This window comes from Rosa rugosa, chromosome 4 (assembly GCF_958449725.1).
Source record: "Rosa rugosa chromosome 4, drRosRugo1.1, whole genome shotgun sequence".
Taxonomy (NCBI): domain Eukaryota; kingdom Viridiplantae; phylum Streptophyta; class Magnoliopsida; order Rosales; family Rosaceae; genus Rosa; species Rosa rugosa.
Window position 1 is genome coordinate 10,555,006 of NC_084823.1, and position 17,254 is coordinate 10,572,259.

A 17,254-nucleotide genomic window follows, 5' to 3' on the forward strand; every position below is an offset into this window, starting at 1 on the left:
CCAATTTCCAATTACGTATCTGGTTAGATTTAGACAAAGCTCTAGACAAGAGAAAAACTCTTGACCAATGGGTAGACAGCCTGATGATGGCCTCTGCTCTTACCCTTGGAAAATTTGAAGCTCCTGATCTTCAGATGTACTTTGAAACTACTCTCACCGGAGTACCAAAAAAGTATTACTTCTCCTTCAAGGAGACTGCCAGAGGAAAAGAATGGCTGGAAGAAATCAAAACTTCGAAATCTCCGTATAATTTTGCAGTACCTCTGTACGATCACTTCTGTGGAGATCTCTCAAATCTGAGTGAAAAGGCTAAGGAAACAGCCAAATCAAATATCTATGCACTCAAAATCTGTGATATGAGATATTTTGAAGAGTACTTGAATGAATTTCAAGAATATTACTGTACGATTGGTGAACTAGAGAATACTGATCTAGTCAACCTGTTGCACAGAAAACTCCCTGAACCATGGAGAACAGCTGTGAGAGAAAGCATAGCTGAAAAATCAATTGAAAGATTTTCAGTTGGAGCAATTGCCGACAGAATCCGGCAATTACTAAAAGAACAATGCAAAGCCAATCTTAGAGCTAAGATGGCCAAGAAACAACTCAAAGGAGTTGAAAATTTCTGCTACGGAATACTAGATATGCCAACCAACTGGAGATGTCATGAATCCAAATTCCACAGAAAGAAGAAAGAAAAATATTACTCTAAAAAATTCAAAAAGAGTAATCAGAAAAAAGATTGGAAATTCAAGAAAAGTTCCAATTACAAGAAACAACCGGATGAAGATCCTAAAAAGAAATTCTTCAAGAAAAAGAAGAATACTCATCAGCATAAACAACCAAGCAAGAAAGGTTGCAGATGTTGGTTATGTAAAGCTGAAGGGCACTATGCCAATGAATGCCCGAAAAAGGGTAAAAGATCTACTAAAGCTCTCTTTGAAGAATATGAGCATATAGTAGAAACAACAAATATGAAGGGCTACGAAATAGCCTATTCTGATGATGAAGAAGACGACATGTCAGTATACTCTGCCTGGTCTGAAGATGAAGAATCATCTGATTCTGAAACAGATTCTGAAGTAGAATACTTCGAATCCAAACAGATGAACGTTTTGAAAGTTAAAAACTGGGAAGAAAGTAGGATAGAATCATTAGTGTCTTCTTATCAGGTGAACCCTGGTACATTCGTTTGTGACTACTGCCTATGTCACGAAAAGAATGGTCTCCCTATGTTTTGTGAAGAGTCAAAAAAGACTTATCACAAATAATGCTTCATAGCTGAAGCAAGAAGAAAAACCAAGCATGGCTTTATCAGCCAATTGGTTGAACAAGAATATGAAGAATATTTCTCTGAACAAAAAGAGAAAGAAGTAGAAACTCTATTCCAAGAAATCATGGAACCATCTTCCTCAAAAGTAAAGGAAGAAGAAATCGATGAAGAAAAAATCGATGAAAATATTGAACTGGTTGAACCACCAGAAATTGGTCCAGAAGAATACAAACCATTCATACCAAAAGAACAAGCTCAAGAAAATGAGTTTCAACAATCGAAAGTCGTCTCTACTAGTAGATATAGCAACTACATAGAGATTGGACTAAAATTCCCTGATCACAAGAAATATCATCTACATGCCTTTGTAGATAATGGATCGGGATTTACTGTTGCAAAAAGATTTGCAATTCCAGAAGAACTCTGGAAAGAAGATAAGAAAAGAACTGCTACTGGTGTCACCTTTGACGGAAGTCACCTTACAATGAACAAGGTAGCAAAAAATGTTCATATCACCATTGGTGGAGGAACATTTATCATCCACAATGTTTGGCAATCTGAAGGCCAAGGATCAGTTTTCTTGTTGGGAAATGATTTTATTCTCCAACAGAGATTCATCCAAGATGAAGAAGCAATAGGCTTCAGAAAAGGAGAACGGGTGTTCTGGGCAAATAGGCTTACCCAAGCCAAAAGTGTAGTAGGTCCAAGCTTTACTACACAATATCAGAGATCGCAACAGAATAGTGGTGATCTTACCCCCTACAAACCCAAATTTGAACCCATACTCCAAATCAAACAACAAGAAAAATTACTTGTTGAAGAATCTTCTTCTTCTTCTGAAGAAGAAACTAGTGAAGAAGAAGAAGCTAGTTTCATCCATGAGCATAACCTCAAGCACTTCTAGAATAAGCTTGAGTCCCAGAAAATTCCTACTCTTGATAAAATCAAGAAACTACTCGAACAGAATATCGATGTAGACCCTCAGAAGTTTTGGGAAAAAGACCTAGTGGTCTGTGAATTAAGATTACATGACATGAATGCTATCTGTCATGTCAAAGCCATTCCTCAGTACAAAGAGGAAGATAAAAAAGAATTCAGAAAAGATATTGAAGATCTCCTGAATAAGAGATTAATTCAACCTTCCACTAGCCCTCATCATGCTCCAGCATTCTACGTGAGAAATCATGCAGAAAACATTAGAGGAAAAGCTAGAATGGTGATTGACTACAGAGATGTCAATAAAAAGACTGTCAAAGACGGTTATCAAATTGCTCAAGTACGAGTACTGATCAACCAGCTCAGAGGAGCTAAAGTCTTTTCAAAATTCGATGCAAAGTCGGGTTTTTGGTAAGTCAAGATGCATCCTGAGAGTATTCCTCTCACTGCATTTGGAACACCACAAGGCCATTACAAATGGTTAGTAATGCCTTTTGGTCTAAAACAAGCTCCCTCAATCTTTCAAAGAAAGATGGACAACATCTTCAAACATGTTGCGGAGTTCTGTGTCGTCTATATTAATGACATCCGTGTCTTCTCCAAAAAGAAGAGCACATGAAACACTTCCACGAGGTTGTAAAGCTGATAGTGCAACATGGAATTATCCTAGGCGAGAAGAAAATCTTCTTTATCCTCGATGAATTTGATTTCCTAGGAATAAACATCAAGAATGGAGTAATAAAACTCCAACCTCATATCCTTGAAAAAATCTGGAAGTTCCCAGATAGAATTCTTGATGCTAAGAGTCTAGAGAGATTCTTAGGAGTCATTAATTATGGGAGAGATTTCATTCCCAAAATCTCAGGACTAACAGCAATGTTATCTCCTAAAACAAGTTCCAAAAGAAAATGAAATTTCACAGAAGATGATGAGAAAATTGTGAAGCAGATAAAAAATCTCTGCAAAAACCTCCCTCCTCTTCAGTAACGAAAAGAAAATGACGAGATTATCCTCCAAACAGATGCGAGTGATAATTATTGGTCCGGTGTTGTTCTGGCAAAAACGCCCGGAACCAACATTGAAAAAATTTGTAAATTTTGTAGTGGCAAGTTCCGCCCTGCAGAACTAAACTATCCCACAGGGGAAAAAGAAATTTTGGCTATCAAGAAAATAATTTTAAATTCTCCAACTTTTCTTGGAAAACCCTTTACTATTAGCACGAACTGTGCTAGAGTAAAAAATTTCAAAAATTTTAAACTTGATAAAGCTGCAGATAGAGGAAGATTAGCAAACTGGCAATTATTTCTTAACCAATATGATTACAATGTTGAATTAATTGCAGGAAACAAGAATTATCTTCCAGACGCCTTAATCAGAGAAATGGCAATGTTCAGCCGAAAAGATGACGACGAAGGTCGCAATCCCAGAAGCAGAAGAACTGGGAAAGAACATGAAGTTGCTGAGGATCCCAAAAAAAAAATCCTCAAAAGATTTCTGCTAGGTCCAAAAGGACTAGCCACAACTGATCAATCCCAGGGTAAAGGATTGGCTAGCCCGTCTCAAACGGCAGACGGTAAAGGCTCATCAAGACCGTTGACGGCTGTTGCTTTGCCAGAAAGCAAACCTACTCCAACTGGAGTAATAAATGTTTTTAATTATGAACTTCAAACATTTGATGCTCCTGTGTTCAGAACCGGTAGAAGACTAGCTTATCATCATAAAGCAATTTTGGATAATCTCCTATTTGCTTTTCAGGAAAGAAGCAATGGTCTGATGTTCCCAACTCTTTTTGCACTTGCTGAAGAACTCTATGAAAATGCTAGACCACAGTTTGAAGAACTGCATACACAGCAGAGTGCTGTTCGAAAAGTAAATATTCACTTCCTAGAAGATCCAGAAAGTGCTAGGGTCCCTATTATAGCACTCAAAGAATCAGACTGGCATGAATTCCATAGTCTGATAGGAAGTCATAATTCTGAGGACCGTATTCCTCCAACTCTCTTCATTATTGCAGGGCCATATGTTGGAAGATACTTAGTCAATGTTCAGAGTGAACATCCTCAAGAACACAAGATTTGGCTTGTAGAAAATGGTTTTGTCCATAATCTGTGGACTAAAACAAATGATGATCTCAAAGGCTTGCCCCCTATCATTGTCAACACAGTCAAAAATATTAGAAAAAATGACTGCACGCTTCGTCTGAAGTTCAGATCCACTCCTCCAGAATGGATCCAGAAGGCAAACGGTGAGGTTGAGTATATTTCTCCATATTATTATGTGAGAATTATTCAAAGGAAATATCTTTAGCCTGCCTGTGTTGGATACAATGGTCAGCCAAATTCAAGCATTCCATGGATGAAAGCCATGTCCCTTGAATACATCAAAAAGATCATTGAAGAAGACACAAGAAACACATTCCTGGCAGCAGGAGAGAAGATAATAATCACTGCCTACGACCATCCTGAGGCAATCAGCAATGACCTTTTCCTGTCCCTCGCAAAAAAGAGAAATATACTGTACCTTAGCATGTTTACACTGGGTAGAAAAGCTGGAAAAGAACAACCACTACAAGATGTATGTAGATACAGATGTAGAGGATAATGCAACCACTATCAGAATGGCTGGGATGGATAGCGACTCCTTCATCCTGGGCCACAACTCAGAAACTGATTAAATATGTGAAGCAACAGGTGAGAGAAAGCACCAAAATTGCAACTGTAGACCTTTTGACTTTTTCAAAAGCTACTTTTGCTTTTTCAAAAGTTAGGTGAGAAACATTTCACCTAAAAAGTTTCTGCTTTTCTCTACCCGGCCTCCATTATCAGGAGCACTCAGGAAAGCAAAAAAGTCACGGAGTTGTTCTGTACATTTTGTTGTTTTGAATTTTGATTTGAGTTCCTCTCACTATATAAGAAGCTTTATGTTTAGTTGTAAGACATCAGAAAATTGAGCAGAAGAGTCTTCTCTTAAAGAGTAAGAAAGCCATAATAGCAGTGTGTTTCCCTTCCTGTCTAGTGAAGTAGTGTGCTTTCATTTCAAGTAAGTATCTGTTCTCATTCTTATGGATAGATAAACAGCCTTTTGCTGTTTACCTGAGAATGAGGCTCTGAATGTTTAAACATGTATTTATATTTGAATAAATAAATTCAGGTTGCTCACCCACTTCATCAAAGATTTATATTTGTCATTATGTTTCGTTTATGTTTCGTTTTCTAGATGCATGCATCCTACAGAAATCCAAGGTTCTAATTTTACTATTCACCTGAAACATTCAGTTTTAAACTAAAAATCAGGACAAGCAGCAGTGATTCCTCCTGTTAAAGTAACCGTTAGGCAGGGAGCCGTTAGGTGAAAAACTTAGGCATGTTGAAGGCTAGTCTTGTTTTATTTTTGTAGTTTAAAGCAAAGTTTTTTTTTAGTAGAATGATATTTCTAAAACTACGGGTCAACATAGGATAGAAAAGGCATTAGCTTGAAAAAACCTATCCCTTTTAGTCTTTTCCAAAAGTAACAGTGTAATACTTGAATGTACGTTGGGCAGTTGGGCACAATACAGAAGCTTTTTGGGTATACGGGAAAGAACCCATGAAAATATACACTAAAAAACAGTGAACAGTACGTGACCCGGTGACCCAACGGGTGAACTTGCTCTTAGTGGAAGGGCCCTCTCTCTCTCTCTCTCTCTCTCTCTCTCTCTCTCTCTCTCACTCTCTCTCTCTTATATATATATATGCTAGGGAACGTGAAAAAAAATATATATATATATTTCAGAAGTCTAGACTACAGTAGCAACGTGTTTTCTTCTTCTTCGACTCTTCGAGTCATCCAGAACTGTAAAAATTCACATCATTATAGCAGAGTCTTTCACTCTCTTCAATGATGGAAGCTGTCCCATATATTATTGACAAATCTTCTGCAATATCATGATGCTAATGTACTTCTACTTTTCTGAGTTTCAAAGTTAACAACCATCATGAGTAGTTTTTGTTCCATTCAGGATGTGCGCTTTGTTATCACTGTAGGTTTGGAGCATGCATGCTTCTCTATGTCTGACCCGATTGCTGAATCATTTGCATCATCGCCTGACAAAATTGACGAACTATGTAACTTTTAATTATATTTTTCCTCAGTAATGTATTCATATCCCTAAATATACCTTGCTTTACATTTCAGGACAAGCTGGTATTTTGTAGAGCAACATTGACCAGAATTGTGCCTGAAGATGCATGGTTCTATGCAGCATGCCCCTCATGCTCAAAGCAAGTGACGAAAAAGCCACAGAGTACTGTCAACTACTAATCTCCCAGATTATGAAATGAAGCAGCCACTTTACAGGTAACGCAATCCAAAATTTAAATTGATGTCTTCAATTTTAAAACTATCATGAAAGATGGAATGATGAATGCCTATATTAGCAAAATGCATAACATTGTTCCTTTACGTACAATTTGTTTCGATATTTATATCTATAAATAAGCAAGACTTTATTTCCAATCCATTATGCTAATGATTTAAGTTATTGTCTGTCATGTAAGATCAAATATGGACATAACACATATCATCATAAAGTAATTGATGATTAGCTTAATATCAATCCTAGTTTAACATGGATACAAACAGTAAATCAATACTAGTGACTTAATGAATAGTGTATCAATTCATTAAGGATAGTAATCCATTGCTTAGTCGACAAGAAAGGCTACAAGTTGTGATACATTAGGAATCTAAGAGTGAAACCTAAACCGACAAGGAATGCTTTAATGGGAAGCTTCTTGAAATTTAAGTCTCATATATATACAGATGAATTGGTCCCTGATTACTACCACGACTATTGCATATTGTTCTGTCCATTGAGAAGCAAGTTGGTAAGTAACAGAAGACCATATTCAGTGATCGTGTTTAGCAGCTGCATGAGATGGAATCCATGACAGTGATTGCTGAAGGTAAGCCTTAATCCTATTATGATTGTTGTGCATATGTTGTGAGCATGTAACTATGGTTTTACAATTGGTATCAGAGCATAGGCTCACAAATATGAAAAATCGTTTTAGGGTTTTGCAAAACGAACATAAAATTTTTAAGGGTTTTTTGCTTTACGGGTCAAGTAACTGATCAGGTTACTGACCGAGTCACTGGTCATGTAACTGATCAGGTACCTGACCAAGTAAGTAACTGACCAGGTAACTGACCAAATAACTGGTCAGGTACCTGATCAAGGTAAGTTACTTAAGTCGACTGCTGCATCTGGTTAATTATAAAATTCACGCTTCCGCTATGATTTTTTAGCAGCAAATTGGGGAAAAAGCAAAAACAGGTTTTTCTGTGAAAATTGTTTTCGATTCATAGCATGATAATTAAGTTTTGATTGTGCCCAAGAACCCTAGTTGCATTCCCGGCGTGCGTTAGGCTAGAGTAGATGGTGACCGGATGAAATTTACAATTTCTTGATTGTTCTGTGGTTTCTTGGAATCGAATCAATTTTGGTTATGCTTGAATATGCATGTTGAATTGATTGATGATATGGTATTGTATCTGTGATTGTGTAAAATTGTATGAAGAACAGAAATCTCCCAGATTTTGTTTACACGTTAAAGTTGACAGATACAAGAGCTTAATTTTCTTACAAGGATGAATCTGGATAGAATGTAAAGTAAAAGAGCTCATATGTTTTGTGGTTTTCTGTTGGCATAAGTGATTATGATGCACAAAGCATCCTTCATTGATGTTGGCAGAAAACATTGATCAGGTACGTGTAGCTGGTCAAGTAACTGACCAAGCAACTGACCAAGTAACTGTACCTGATCGAGTAACAAAACTGAAATTGTGTTTTGTGTTTTAAAACTATGCTTCAGTTTTATCTTCCAAAGAAGTGGTTAAGTATGGTTTTAGAATACAAAACAGCAGTATGCATGCTTGATGAAAATAAATACGGATACTTAGAAATTTTTCTTCTGTCTAAAGATGTGGATAAATTTCTTTGGATAACTTGTTTTCATTGAACATGGCATATTGATAAAGAACTCCAGGATATTAAGTTTCTGCTCAAAAGTGATGCTTAATATTGTTTTTGTTATGGACTGACATGAATGCAAGTATGGTTGTTTAGGTTTTCTGTATGTTCTTGTTTTGGTTACTTAAAGCTAAATAAAACACAGAAAACTTAAACATATTTTCTTTACAAACTGAGAACTCACTCGAATTTTTGTTTTGCTCCTTAGGTAACTCTTACATGAACTTGAACAGTGTCTTGATGTTAACTGGAACCAACTATAGAGCTTGGCTAGACTCTGTGGAAAATTATATGGGAATGCATGAGAACATAGACTACTGCTTTACTGAGAATAAGCCTGAAGAGTTAAATGAAAAGAGCACCAAGAAAGATACTGACCTTTACAAGAAGTGGCATAGATCCAATAGAATGGCTAAGAACCTCATCAGAACATCTATGTCTAAGACTGTCAGGGGAAGTATAGAAGAGCCTGAGCTAGCATCAGATTTTCTGGAACTCATAGGTGCTAAGTTTAAAGAAAGTGAAAAGGCAGAAGCAGCTAGGCTGACTAAGGAGTTTCATGATTTGAAGTACATGGGTTCAGGGGGAGTTAGAGAGCATATTATGAAGATGATCAATATAAATGGCAGACTCAGGGAACTCTTAATGGGGGTTAGGGATGAGCAAGTAGTGCATTATGCACTACATTCCTTGCCTAACAGTTTTAGTCATCTTAGGACCAGTTACAACTCTCAAAAGGGAAACTGGACTCTAGATGAACTTATATCCATCTGTGTGGATGAGGAATCTAGGATCAAGGAAGAAAAGGAACCTGCTACAACCATTAACCTCATTGAGAAGCCTAAAAGGAAAAAGCCCCAGAACAAGCTCAAGCCTACCAAAGCCATAACTAAGAGTTCAACAGCTGCAGTGGCCAAGGAAAACAGGCCATTCAGGTTCAAGTGCTACTTTTGCAAAAGAGTAGGACACATGAAAAAGGACTGCACTGGCTATAAGAATTGGTTAGCCAAAAAGGGTAAGATTTTTTCTAATACAGTTTTTTCCTTAGAAATTAATCTTATAAATGTTGAACCACAGTCTTGGTGGATAGATTCAGGCTCACCTATTCATATTACTAATTCTTTGCAGGGATTCATAAGGAGGAGAATCCCAAAAAGTGATGAAGTGAACCTGTGTGTAGGCAACGGCATGAGAGTGGCAGTCAAGGCTATTGGAACCTTAAAGCTCGATTTAGGATTAGGAAAATTATTAGTTCTGGACAATGTTTTTTATGTACCTTCCATGAGAAGGAATTTGGTTTCAGTTTCTCTTTTAGTAAAATCTGGTTGTAGACTTGTTATGGATAGTAATGGAATTCTTATTTCTAAAAATTCTGTTCAAATTGGTTCTGGTGTTATTATGAATGATTATTTACAGTTAAATTGTTCAATGGCTCAACAAGAAATTTTACTTGTTGAAAATAACACCAACAGTACTAGCACTTTAACAGGTGTTAAAAGAACCAAACTAAATGAAAAGTCTGCATTTTTATGGCATAGAAGACTCGGCCATGTTTCAAAAGAGAGACTGAAAATTTTGGTGAAAAACAACATCCTAAATGAACTTGATTTTTCTGATCTAACAGATTGTGTTGAATGCTTTAAGGGAAAAATAACTAATACTAGAAAGAAGACTGCATATAGAAGCCAAAATTTATTAGAACTCATACACACTGATATATGTGGACCATTTAGGCATCAAACTATCTGTGGGAATGTGTATTTTATCACATTCATTGATGATTTTTCTAGATACAGTTATGTTTATCTACTTTCAGAAAAGGCACAAGCATTGAAAGCTTTTCAAATCTTTAAGTTTGAGGTAGAAAATCAACTAGAAAAGAAAATCAAAACAGTAAGATCAGATAGAGGGGGTGAGTTCTATGGCAAGTACACTGAATCCGGCCAACAAAAGGGTCCATTTGCCTTGTTTTTGCAAGACAATGGAATTAAAGCTCAATATACAACACCCTATAACCCACAACAGAATGGTGTTGCAGAGAGAAAGAATAAGACTCTTTTGAACATGGTTAGATGTATGATGTGTACAACAGGTTTGCCTAAATTTCTGTGGGGTGAGGCTTTAAAAACTGCAAATTATATTTGCAACAGAACACCTAGCAAAGCCATAGAAAATACTGCTTTTGAGCTTTGGTATGGCAGAAAACCTAGTCTTCATCACTGCCATGTTTGGGGATGTCATGCAGAAGCTAGGATTTATAATCCAAGCTTGAATAAACTTGATCCTAAGACAGTTAGTTGCTATTTTATAGGTTATCCAGATAAATCTAAAGGCTATAAATTATATTCTGCTCATCATTCACCTAGAATTTTTGAAACACATCAAGTAAAGTTTCTAAGTGAAAAAGTTCACAATACAAACCTTGAGGATTTAACCTCAGATTTTGAGGAAATTGTGTCGGATGAGAATATAAGTGTTGTATTGCCTTTAGAACAAGATGTAACTGATCGAGTCACTGGTCGAGTAACTGACCACGTAACTGTCCCTGATCAAGTAACCGGTCGTGTAACTGGTCATGTCACTGACCATGTAACTGACCACGTAACTGTACCTGGTCATGTAACTGACCATGTAACTGGTCAAGTACCTGTCACTGGTCAAGTCACTGACCAAGTAACTGTCGCTGGACAAGTAACTGACCATGTCACTGGTCAAGTAACTAACCAAGTAACTGTCACTGGTCAAGTAACTGACCCTGTAACTGATCAAGTCCCTGTCAACCCTCAGCCTAGAAGATCACAGAGAGCAAGAAAACCAACTTATGGGGGGGAAGATAGTGACTACATTGTTTATCTGCAAGAAGCAGAAATTGAAATGGACTGTGCAGAGGACAATGATCCAACTACATTTAACCAGGCTATTGAAAGTAATGAATCTCACCAATGGCAGCTAGCAATGGAAGCAGAAATTGATTCCATGAGCCAAAATGCAGTTTGGGAATTAGTTGAACCTGACCCTAATCAGAAACCTATAGGTTGTAAATGGGTTTTCAAAACCAAAAGAGATGCAAATGGCAATGTAGAGAGACATAAAGCAAGATTAGTTGCCAAGGGTTTTACACAGAAGGAGGGCATTGATTTTACTGAGACTTTTTCTCCAGTTTCTACAAAAGACTCGTTTAGGATAATCATGGCTTTAGTGGCTCACTTTGATATGGAGCTACACCAAATGGATGTTAAGACAGCCTTTTTGAATGGTGAACTAGATGAAGTAATTTATATGAAGCAGCCAGAAGGTTTTGTGCAAGCTGGAAGTGAAAACTTAGTATGCAGGTTAAGAAAATCAATTTATGGCCTTAAACAAGCTTCTAGACAGTGGTACAAGAAATTTGATTCTGTGATTTCTACTTTTGGATTTACAGAGAATCTTGTTGATGAGTGTGTTTACTTGAAGACAATTGGAAACAATTTTATTTTCCTAGTACTCTATGTCGATGATATACTTTTGGCTAGCAGTAATTTTAAACTGCTTAAAGACACCAAGAGCTTTCTGTCAAAGAATTTTGACATGAAAGACTTAGGAGAAGCATCCTATGTACTAGGCATTGAGATTAAAAGAGATAGAGCACAGAGACTACTTGGTTTGTCTCAACAGAATTATATCACCAAAGTTTTGAAGAGATTTGGTATGGAGAAGTGTGCAGCTGGAGAAGTCCCCATGTCCAAGGGTGATAAACTAACCAAGAAGCAAAGTTCCAAAAGTGATGTTGAGAAAGAAAATATGGAGTCAAAGCCTTATGCTAGACTTGTAGGAAGTCTCATGTATGCACAAGTCTGCACTAGGCCAGACTTGTCTTTTGCAGTAGGGATTTTATCGAGATTCCAGTCTAATCCAGGCCATGAACATTGGGTAGCTGGGAAGAAAGTGTTGAGGTACCTGCAGAAAACAAAGAATCACATGCTAGTTTATAGGCAAGTGGAGGATCTGAAACTCGTTGGATTTTCAGATTCTGATTTCGCAGGGAACTATCCAGACTCCAAGAAGTCAACTTGTGGATATGTGTACATGCTAGCAGGAGGTGCAGTTGCTTGGAAAACCATGAAGCAAACATTAGTTTCAACCTCCACCATGCAAGCTGAATTTATTGCAGTATATGAAACTGTGTGTGAAGGACTTTGGATCAGGAATTTCTTGATGCAGACCAAAGTGTTAAGTCATATTGTGGCAGACACACTTGTGATTTATTGTGATAATGAAGCAGCTGTTTTCTTCAGTAAGAACAGTAAAAGGTCAAATAATTCTAAACACATTGATTTAAAGTATTACAGTGTTAGAGAAAGGGTTAAGCATGGTGAGATAGCTGTTTTGAGCATTGACACGAATTCGCAGCTAGCAGACCCCTTCACCAAGGCATTGTCAGTAGCAGCATTCCAGAAACATACAGCCAGCATTGGAGTTTTAGCTAATCTAGATGCTTAGGTTCAGTATAGAGTTAATCCAGTTGGAGCAATTTAAATTTTTTAAGTTTTTGAGTTCTTGTATTTTTTAGTTGTGATCTTTTGACTTTATTTATCACAACTTATTTGTAATGACAGATTTTATTATTAATAAATTTTGAGGTATTTTCAGATTCTGGTTATTGCTGCAGTTTTTGTTGAATGTTCTGAAAATTATCGATTTTGTGTTTAAAGTTATACTTGCTATCAGATGGCTTAAATCATGTGAAGCATGATGTTAAGGTTCAAGCAATATTTTTAAGCCATCAGTGTTCAGTGAATTTGCTTGAGTTTCTGGTTTTAGAAACATAAAGTAGGACCTAATATATGTTTACTTGTTGATACACATTAACATATATTGTATCACTTCTGGTTGAACATATGTGGATTGTAGAAGCTTGTGTTAGTGGTTTTGAAACTCTGCATTTTTGTTAAAATGTATACTGTTTCTTGCTCTGCATAAGTAACTGTGATCTGACCATGTTGGAATGGATTTTCGATTTGAGTTTGTTATCTGGCGCGCACTTCAGTAAGTTAAGTAGGTTTTGATGTTCTCTGGTGCAAATCATCGAGCATGATATGTGTGAGTCCAAGGGGGAGATTGTAAGATCAAATATGGACATAACACATATCATCATAAAGTAATTGATGATTAGCTTAATATCAATCCTAGTTTAACATGGATACAAACAGTAAATCAATACTAGTGACTTAATGAATAGTGTATCAATTCATTAAGGATAGTAATCCATTGCTTAGTCGACAAGAAAGGCTACAAGTTGTGATACATTAGGAATCTAAGAGTGAAACCTAAACCGACAAGGAATGCTTTAATGGGAAGCTTCTTGAGGTTTAAGTCTCATATATATACAGATGAATTGGTCCCTGATTACTACCACGACTATTGCATATTGTTCTGTCCATTGAGAAGCAAGTTGGTAAGTAACAGAAGACCATATTCAGTGATCGTGTTTAGCAGCTGCATGAGATGGAATCCATGTCTGTTATTGCTGAAGGTAAGCCTTAATCCTATTATGATTGTTGTGCATATGTTGTGAGCATGTAACTATGGTTTTACATGTCATACCATGATATATAGAACTATGGAATTCTGTAACTACATAGACCTTAAATTTTGATAACTTTACGTACAATTCTTCTCCGAGCTCTTTTAGATATAAATGGTTTAGTTGCAATGGTTCATAGAAAATTGGAGATACATTCACCCCATGATGTATAGCTCACCTGCTCATGCATGATCTAATTACCAAAAATATGAACTGCCTTTTACAGTTTGTGGCCTTGAAAATTCAGTACTTACTTACTATGCACTCTTACTGTACATTTTCGAAAGCAAGAGGGAGAGGTTGCATTCATATTCCAGTTTGCTACTTAAAAGGTTGTACTGCTCAGTAGAACAATGTTAAGCATGGTTTAAGTCCATCTAGGTACAACACTGGGTTGTAATGTATGAGAGTGATAATGGTGAGTTTTCTGTGACTTTCGAGATTACAAGCATATATGATGCAGGACAGCACAAGGTGGGCTACTGCCTATAATTGTGCTGAGCCTTAGATGGTAGAAACTTTAGTAATGGAAATAGGTGTTTAGCGAGGACAAAAAGATCGTGTTGTAATTTTGGGTAAGTCTGGATAAATTAGAGTGGTTTGGAATAATAGGGAGACAAAGTGCGACTTTAGGAGATCTCAAGGCACCACGACTTTTGGAAATGGTGAAATATATTTGTCAAAGTTTTTAGGTCACGTCATTCAACCATAAAATGAGTTGTTCATAAGATTTTCATAAAATTTACAAGCAATAACCAAGATAAACTGTGGGATTGTCTCAGATGCAGTAAGTAAATTGAGATAGCAAGATTCTCCCCTTAAGAGAGGTTCGTCAAGTTTAGTCAATGTGACTTTTTAATTCTTAGGGTGGGAGGATTTCCTTCCCTTTATAAGCCTTGGAAAAGACTAAACTAATTATGGAGTGTCAACTGCAGGAGATTCAATTAGTTTCTTCAACCTGTGTCTCAAATTGCATATTGTCTGTTTCTTCAACCTGTTTTTGATAATGTTATTGTCATTTGTGAAGCTATGATAATAGAAGTTAGTGACAATATTGACTGTGAGATTAAACAGAAATAAGCATTTGAAGAATAGCTAGCAGAAATCCATCACTTCTTATACTTACATAACAATGTGTACATATCAAGTACTCTAAGGTTATTTACATGATATGAAGCAAATTATAAGTACAAATCTACAACTAAACACTGTTTTTTACTGCCTCGTATTTTAGCTTCAGTACTTTCTACAGTATACTCTTTAGTTTTTACATTAGCACAACAGCATATCTTGGAATAACCTTTATCTTCTTAAATCGCTTTGGTACTTCTACATCACTTTCTACCATTCTTTCTTTACCTATGGTAGTTCATCTCCCGTGCTAATTGGCTATTACTCCTGTACTAGCTGTTTTGATTTTGTTGTTATGCGTTTCACTTGACATCCATATAGTAATGGAACAAAGCAGTAGCGTTTCAATCTTTTAAGCTGAGGAAGGAAATTTTTAGTTATGGGGTTGAGAATTGCAAAATGTGAGAATTTGCACTTACCTGCACACTCTTGCAAAGGGATGGGTTATTGGTCTCCTACTTTGTTATTCAATAGATGAAATTTCTCATTTAGAGGAAATGAATTACTATTAATTATTTTAGGTTTCAGTTTAACTTCTGTTCCACCTTCTCTTTTAAGTTTTGCAATTAAATTCTACAGATATTTCAGCATCACCAGTTCAGAAAGAACAGGAAATTAAATAGAATAGAGAACGATATAATGTTCCTCAGTCAATATATACTCCAATTCTCAAAAGCAGCTCTTTATGATTTGGCTTTGTTTGCCATAGACTGGGAACTACATATTTTGAAGAAACAATTAATTGATGTAAGCTCCCAGGTAGCTTAATAAAGAAAGTACAATGATGACCCTTTCTGTTATTTGTATCACACATAGGACAATTAGTGATATTAATTTTCATACAGCTCAAACCAAGAAATGCTCATGTAACCTAATTATTCATTTTCTTCAGCATCACACCTTGCAACATTGCAGTTATTTCTTTGAAGTTTTCCAACGATTAACTATAAAATAGAAAATAGTAGCCTACCTAAACATTAGACTGATTCAGTCAGTCAGCTATATGATCAAATTTGTATTTGTTTATTATCAATGATTATGAATCTTCTTCTTTCTTTTTATTTTTTTTAAAAAAAAAATTTTTTTAAAAGGGGACGAACTTTGTCCCCCACGAACTTTTAATCGGAAGAAGAACAAAAATTACAAACCAGCTGGAGGGCTAGACCAAAAGCCAGCCAAGGAAACATGGAACCATGCATAGTGAAACAAGCAAGCAGAACTATCTAGAAGGTTCCTGCCCATGAAACAAAGAAGTGAAAAGGTACAAGACCATACAAATACAAAACTGCAGGAGTTTTCTAGCAATCTTCTTCTTTCTTTGTTACCCTTCTATCACCTCCAATTTCTTTCGTTCTTTGTTACCCTTCTATTACCTCCAATTTATTGGACGTAATCCATCGAGTACGAATTTAATCTTACATTTCTTTCAGTGATGTTGACATATTTACCTGAAATATTGCTTTAATCTTCTGGGATGACTTGCTATTAATTCTATGTTGATATTATTTACAAGGAGAATTCTTGGGTACCTTGGTGTTTGTCATACCCTTATTTTGCTAAATATTTTGGACCATTGGATTAGTAATATATCCAATGGTTCAAAATATTTAACAAATTGGTAACTTGTTTAGCCCTTAGCCTTTCTAATTACGCTACTCATTTCCAATAAGTAAAAATGTTAACACAAACTACTAATTGAATTGAAAACAATAAAGATAGTGAAAATAATAAAGCCAATTAATATTTAATTATCAATTGACAATTGACAATTATGATTTTTCCTTTTTCAAAAAAAAATTAAAAGAACCTTCTATCCTAAGTTCACCGAATTACTATTAGTTAAATAGTCTATATTACTAATTAATTTTATTATTAGTGAATTAATGTTTGATTAATGCTTGTTATTAATGGACAATTACACAATTGAAAATTATGTTTTTTCCTTATTCAAAACAAAACATTCTAACCTAAGTTTGCAAAATTAGTATTAGTTAAGTAGTCTTTATTACCAATTAATTATATCATTAGTAGTTTCCTTAACCAAATATAATTCTTTTTACATGCATTTTATGACAACCACAACAATTAGTGTAAAAATAAATAATATTTGTTTTAAATGTAGTCAAATGAGAACCTACTTTAGGACTTATTTACTCAAATGAGAATCTACTTTACTCTAATGAGAACCTATTACAATTATCACTTTTAGGACTTAATTACTCAAATGAGAACTTACTTTACTCTAATGAATACCTTATTTACTTTAATGAGGAATTTTTTTTTCTTCTAATTACCACATGTGTCCTCAAAGTGGTTACATGAGTCCTTAGAGTGGTAAATA